Genomic DNA, 7603 nt, shown 5'->3' on the forward strand with positions numbered 1-7603 from the left:
GGGAAGTATGTGCTCAATCTGGGCAAGGGTTAACCACTTCAGGAGATTATATCAAGCTTGGGTTTAACTTTTAAACAAGATGCTAGAGGGCATGTTTTAACTGTCATGTTGCATTGTGAATTTAGAGTTTGGGTGTGGAAGACCGGCCTCTCTGCTTTATAATCTACACAGGTGTGCAGAGGACTTCAAAGCCTCATTCTAGAAGGAGGTTACTGAGAATTACCTCTGGGGAAGAAAGAAAGAAATCCCACAGAACAGATGCTGAGAGATGCAAACTAAACTCTCCTGGAGTGGTTGCCTTTGCATTCATTTTAAAATTTCAAAATCTTTTTCTTGAGATCTTCTTGCTCAAGAATGGGGACTTTCCCATTCCACAGTATGATTTCACATTCAGAAAACCTCTAATCTTTTCTGAAAGTGATTCTAACAGAAAGTTGACCCAGGGAAATTTTAGCAGCATGTTAGGCTGCTGGGTAGAACCCATTTTAGCTCTGTCTTCCAGCCTAGCACACTCCACATTCTCAGACATCACTTCTTGAGAGTGTACTAACCATCAACTATCATTTCCTAATGGAGAAGGTAAAATGCGGTCACTTTAGCATTGATTTCTCTTCTATAACAGCAATGAAATAAGTGAGTATAGTATTTTTAATGAAATGACAGTGCTGCCTAATTGACTAATATTCCGCAGGGTGTACAGTTGTGTTTTTCAACAGTGATATTGGGGATGATTTTTGTTAGCATGTGGGAAAAAAAAATTTCTCCTTCCAAATGTCAATATTTGAGTCCTACTAAAAGCTGAGGGGCATGTATGCATTTAGCAAAAGCATATTTTAGTTGTTGGTATTTTCAATGATTTGTGGCCAATGAATCATGAAAATGAAATCTTAAAATCCCAAGAAACCACCAGAAACCAAGCTAGGCATTTAGCGTATTTCATGGTAATTATTTCTACCCCACTTCATGTTGAAAATGTTTGTTTTCCCTGATTTGTTTGCTTTTTCATTTATTGGCATTTTGAGAACTTCCAGATTAAATTGCCTGTTCCTCTGAGGATGGGATAACTGAACCTAGAGCTTGGAAAGTCCTGTTTAGTTCAGTCAATCCCACTCTTCCTCACAGAACAGGAAAGAGAGTAATACTTCTCGTTTCACAGAGGTTTCTCACTTTTTTTTTTTTCCTAGGAAAGGCTGTTTCCACTATATTGGTTCATCATTGTAATACATAGTACTTTAAACAATTACAACTTGTAACTCCAATTTCTTGTTAAAGCATCCACCAAGTTTAGTCATTTATTTTCTGGGCAACAACTATAGCAATTGAATTGGTTTAATCATGTGTCATATTACCTTCTAGCTTGCTATGTAGCTGAGCTATAGATATCCTACTTATTCTTTTCCCTCATTTCATCTTAGCAGTTTTTCCTATTGTTGCTAGTTATTCCTAATGCCTTTTAATTGGGGGGGACTTCTTTCCTTTGTTTTGCAGTTTCTCATGGTAGAGATGCTTAATCAATTATCCTGTGTCCATTTTCCACTTGTCCCTAGTAACAGAACCCACTGTCAGTTTTAGCAAAATATATTGTTTCACTGTCTTCCTAACCTCCGAAATAGAATTGACACACCCTAGTCTCCTTTAAAGCTGGCTATGACCATGTGACTAAGCTCTCACTAATGGAAGGTGAGCAGAATTGAGGAGTGATGGGCATAGCTTGTGTTCACTGCCATAAAAGAACGTCATTCCACTTCCTCTCCTTCTTCCTCCCTATAGGGTAGGCTGGAACTTGGATGTGGCATTGGCAGACCAGACATCACCGTACAGACAACAATATCCTATAGGACAGAAAGGCTTGAAAGTAAAAGAAACTTTGGTATTTGAACAAACCACACATTTGTCCTGGACCACCTACCTATCACTGAACTGTTACATGAGAGAAAAAGAGATTTCTCTCTTATTTGAACAATTGCATTTTCAAGTCTTTTTGTTACAGCAGCATAACTGATACCCTAACCCTGACAAATACATTTCTTAAACAAAAGGAGGAATGCTACTGTCATACTTTATGCTGGTCCAGTCTTACTTGGGGTGCAGTATTCTCATCTGTGAATCACATTTCAAGGGGCCTAAAGACAAAGTAGAGGTGTTCAGATAAGAGCAACATGATTGGTGAGAAATTCAAAGTTGAAGAAACCGGAACAGCAGATTTAGAGTAAGTAGGAGTGCCACTTTCAAATGTCTGAGGAATTGGCCTGTGAAAGAATGATTCACTTTGTTCTGTGTAGTTTCAGTAGCTAGAAGTATGGTTCAACGGGAAAACTGATTTTGCTGAAGAGAAAGATTTCTGGCTGTCAGGTCTGCATTGATATTGGAGGCACTGAGTTCTTTGCTCATGGAGATGCTTTTAACAGAGCCTGGATAATAATTTGGTTGGATTTGTAACAACTATGTGTCATACAGGTATGTTACATAAATTGCCTCAAATTCTTAGAACAATGCTGATAATTATATATTTTAATTTCCATTTGATAGAAAGGAAATATTAATCTTAGACCAGTTAAAACTTCTCCAGTTAATAGCAGGGTCCAGGTTTCTTTCTACAGACCACTGGTAAAGCTAATTTACAAAATGGCCTGAAAATTTCTCTCAAATCTGAATTTGATGAGTCCCCTAGAAAACTGTGTTTTCTAAATCTTTCCTTGAATTCTGAAGTATCTGAGCCAGCGACATTTCCTGAAATTGGTGTGCATAATCTCCCAAATTTTAACCTCATAGCCAGTTTGCTTTGGGCCCTCCTTTATGTGTCAGAGATTGCCAGCTGGTCACCAAACCATTTTCTTTCCTTCTTGGCACATCATGAAAATACATTTTCTAGCTTCCCTTGAAGTGAAATGTGAGCAAAAATGATGCCAGCCACTCCCAGACCGGCCCATAGAAACCTCCCATATTCTTTCTTCTGCTGCTGCTGGATATTGACACAGGGGATGACTTTGAAAGCTGAATGTCGAAGATGGCAGAACCCGTCTTTCAGCCTTGGTTCCTGAACAACATGTTGAACAGATCCCATGGTAATCTGGAACTGCCCTGGACTGTGTAAGTGAGTGAGACATAAACTCTTACTATGCTTGAGCCATTTTACATGTAACAACAATTAGCTTTCCTTACTTAATGCTGTTTATCCCCTGCTACTAAATAGCAAGAGTTGTAACTCTAGGTCACAAGACTATGTGAATAGTCATTATATTTGTCAACAACTCTAACAGGCTGAACTTTTTATTCCTCAGTTATTTAAAATTGTGGTAAAATACACATAACATAAAATTTACCATCTTACCCATGTTAAGTATACAGTTCAGTGGTATTATATACATTTGTAGTGCTATATGTTCATCACCACCATCCACCTCCAGAACTCTTTTCATCTTGCAAAACTGAAACTCTGTGCCCATTAAACAGTAACTCCATTTCCTCCTCCGCACCAGCCTCTGGCAACCACCATTCTACTTTCTGTTTCTATGGTTTTGATTATTCTAAGTACCTCATATAAGTGGAATGATGCACTATTTGTCTTTTTATGCTGTTGGCTTATTTCACTTAGCATACTGTCCTCAAGGTTCATCCATGTGTCAGAATTTCCTTCCTTTTTACGGCTGAATAATATTCTATTGTATGTGTGTACCACATTTGTTTTATCTGTTCATTCATCAGTGGACACTTGGGTTGCTCCCACGTGTTAGCTATTATGAATGATAGAGTTTGGGCGTGTGTCGCCACCCAAATCTCATATGGAAATGTAATCCTCAATATTGGAAGTGGGGCTTGGTGGGAGGTGATTGGATCATGGGGGTGGATTTCTCATGGATGATTTATCACCATCCCCCTTGGTACTGTCCTTGTGACAGTGAGTACGTTTTTGTAAGATTTGATCATTTAAAAGTGTTTGGCACCTCCCCCGCTCCTTGCTTTTCTTTTTCTGCCAGAAATGTGGCTGCTCCCTGTTTGTCTTCCACCATGACTGGGATCTTCTTGAGACCTCCCTGGAAGCAGATGCTGCTATGCTTCCTGCACAGCCTACAGAACCAAAGCCGATGAAACCTCTTTTCTTACAAATTACTGAGTCTTAGGTATTGCTTTATAGCAATGCAAGAACAGCCTAATACAATGAACTATGCTGCCATAAACATGGATGTACAAATATTTATTTGAGATGCTATTTTCCATTCTTTTTGTTGTATACTCAGAAGTAGAATTGCTGGATCATATGGCAATTCTATTTTTAATTTTTTGAGGAACCTAGGCTAAACTTTTTGAAACTGCAGATATTGAACCGGTTTTATTTTTACTAAAAAAGCAGAACTTTAATACAATCTAATCTATTTCTTCCATCTCTCACTCTCTTGACCTCTCCATAACCCTGTCCAACTGATAAAGAGGAATCAACTTCTTTATACAACAATGGCAGAGAAGTTCTACAATATGGAGTCCTGTGATAAAAAGTAATGCCAAAAGTTTGTCCAATGGTGACTTATGGTTCAGTCCACTCATTTTTGGTTTTAGATTCTTCAGTGTCCTTCTTTTATGTGTTTCTAAAGTTACAAACTACCAGGAAATTTCTCATGGGAAAAAAAAAAATCTGTATCTTCGCATTATTTTACAAATCGGGACTTAGAACATGTATATCAAAACCAGCTGGCGGCCCAGCACAGTGGCTCACGCCTGTAATATCAGCACTTTGGGAGGCCAAAAGGTGGATCACCTGAGGTCAGGAGTTCGAGACCAGCCTGGTCAACATGGCGAAAACTCATTGCTAAAAATACAAAAATCAGCTGGGCGTGGTGGTGCATGCCTGTAGTCCCAGCTACTCAGGAGGCTGAGGCAGGAGAATCACTTGAACCCTGGAGGCCAAGGTTTCAGTGAGCTGCAATTGTGCCACTGCACTCCAGCCTGGGTAACAGAGCCAGACTCCATCTCAAAACAAGCAAACACACACACAAACAAACCAACAGCTGGCCCTGGGGGGTCTTCCTTAGACAGGTCATACCTTCTCCAGTCCTACAGACCCAGAGCCCCTTTTGATCTCTAACGCTGATGTGCACGTCAAATGCCACGTGTCTTTGTGACATGGCTTTTTCTAAAGCTGGTCCTACAGGCTGTTTGTACCTGTGATCCCTGGAATCACTGCGGTAAAATCAATGATTAACAAGGAGCTACTCTCCGGCCCTTTCCTGAGAGCTTGTTTTGAAGAAGTTAGAACTCTTTGCAAGGCAGTACACCCTTCCTGGGAGTTGGCAGGAAGAGCCAGGGAATCTTCCCATTATTGAGCACTGATCTTCCTTGTGGGGGCATATACCTAGCATACCAAAATTTACCCTCTGCAGCCCCCAACTTCCTGTCAGTAACACAAATGTAGGACTTAAGTGAAGCTTTGCAAAAAAGGAGGATAGGATTTATTGTTCTGTTTTTAATTGAAAGCCCAAATAGTGATATTGATTGGTTTGATTCCACCAGAGAGTTAAACAATTTCCTTCCACATCCCCAAATCCCCAACTATGCAGAGCTGCAGTGGTCACCACCAGCCTCCTCAATGTTGTGCAGGTCCAGCTGACACACCCACCAGCTGGTAACCAGCAGAGCAGAGGAGGAGCAGGCACAGGACCTTCACTTTTCCCACCAGGTGTGGGAGCCAGTCAAGGTGGGCTCCAGGCTCTGATGCAGGCATGAGAGGATGTTGCAGCAGATGTGCTGCTTGCTTTTAAAGCACTGGAACACAACAAAGATGAGGTTTTCTGTAGATGTGTGCATGGTTTTCATATAGAAAGATTTCCTTTTTCCTAAAGTCTAGAAAACAAGTAAATACCAAGTGAATCACTGACCTCCCAGAAACTTTTCTATGCTCATGGTATGCACTGGTGGAGGGAGGTGACTGAGGCAGGGCAGCCTAGCTGAGTACTTAAAGCTGGTTTTGCCCAATGTGTGGTATAGGTGCTCATAAAGTAAGCATGATAATTTGGGGGTGATACACAGATATACATTTACGAATGTTAATAGTGTGATATTTACACATGGAAACATAGAGGGGAGCAACAGACACTGGGGCCCAGCAGAGGGTGGAGGGTCAAGGAGGGAGAGGATCAGGAAACATAATTAATGTACACTAGGCTTAACATCTGGGCGACAAAATAATCTGTACAACAGGCCAGGCACGGTGGCTCATGCCTGGAATCCCAGAACTTTGGGAGGCTGAGGCAGGCAGATCCCTTGAAGTCAGGAGTTCGAGACCAGCCTGGCCAACATGGCAAAACCCCGTCTCTAGTAAAAATACAAAAATTAGCCAGGCGTGGTGGCATGTGCCTGTAATCCCAGCTACTCGGGAGGCTGAGGCAGGAGAGAATTGCATGAACCTGGGAGGTGGAGGTTGCAGTGAGCCGAGATCACACCACTGCACTCCAGCCTGGGTGACAGAGTGAGACTCCATCTCCAAAAAAAAAAAAAATCTGTACAACAAACCCCCATGACACAAGTTTATCTGAACAAACCTGCACATGTACCTCTAAACTTAAAATAAAAGTTTAATACTAAAAGAGGAAAAAAAAAGATATTTTTCAATGTAATTTTATGTTCCATGCCAAAATATGTGAATATAATAGACATAAAAAATAGTGTGATATTCAAGTTAATGTGCATTAGAATAAAAATTTAAGGGGGGTGGAGCCAAGATGGTCGAATAGGAACAGCTCCAGTCTACAGCTCCCAGCGTGGGCGACACAGAAGACGGGTGATTTCTGCATTTCCAACTGAAGTACTGGGTTCATCTCAGTGGGGAATGTCGGACAGTGGATTCAGGACAGTGGATGCAGCCAACCAAGTGTGAGCCGAAGCAGGGCGAGGCATTGCCTCATCCGGGAAGCACATGGGGTCAGGGAATTCCCTTTCCTAGTCAGAGAAAGGGGTGACAGACAGCACCTGGAAAATCAAGTCACTCCCACCCTAATACTGTGCTTTTCCAATGGTCTTAGCAAACAGCACATGAGGAGATTATATCCCGTGCCTGGCTTGGAGGGTCCTACACCCATGGAGCCTCGCTCATTGCTAGCACAGCAGTCTGAGCTCAAACTGCAAAGTGGCATGAGGGAGGGGCGCCCACCATTGCTGAGGCTTGCGTAGGTAAACAAAGCGGCCAGGAAGCTAGAACTGGGTGGAGCCCACCACAGCTCAAGGAGGCCGGCCTGCCTCTGTAGACTCCACCTCTGGGAGCAGGGCATAATCAAAAGGCAGCAGAAAACTCTGCAGACTTAAATGTCCCCATCTGACAGCTTTGAAGAGAGTAGTGGTTCTCCCAGCACGCAGATGGAGACCTGAGAATGGGCAGACTGCCTCCTCAAGTGGGTCCCTGACCCCTGAGTAGCCTAACTGGGAGGCACCCCCAGTAGGGGCAGACTGACACCTCACTCGGCCAGGTATGCCTCTGAGACAAAACTTCCAGAGGAGCGATCAGAGAGCAACATTTGCTGTTCATCAATATCTGCTGTTCTGCAGCCTCTGCTGCTGATACCCAGGCAAACAGGGTCAGGAGTGCACCTCCAGCAAACTCCAACAGACCTACAGC

General features: G+C 42.3%; 1 long non-coding RNA gene across 1 annotated transcript; it reads left to right on the forward strand.

Moving 5' to 3' along the window:
- Positions 1-490: 490 nt before the first annotated feature.
- On the forward strand, positions 491-2451 carry LOC116456915 (uncharacterized). The gene is made up of 3 exons (XR_004244843.2): positions 491-633; positions 1771-2209; positions 2283-2451. It is a non-coding gene; the product is annotated as an uncharacterized LOC116456915 (long non-coding RNA).
- The last annotated feature ends 5152 nt before the right edge of the window (positions 2452-7603 follow it).

The sequence above is a fragment of the Hylobates moloch genome, unplaced genomic scaffold (genome assembly GCF_009828535.3).
Source record: "Hylobates moloch isolate HMO894 unplaced genomic scaffold, HMol_V3 SCAFFOLD_17, whole genome shotgun sequence".
Lineage (NCBI taxonomy): Eukaryota > Metazoa > Chordata > Mammalia > Primates > Hylobatidae > Hylobates > Hylobates moloch.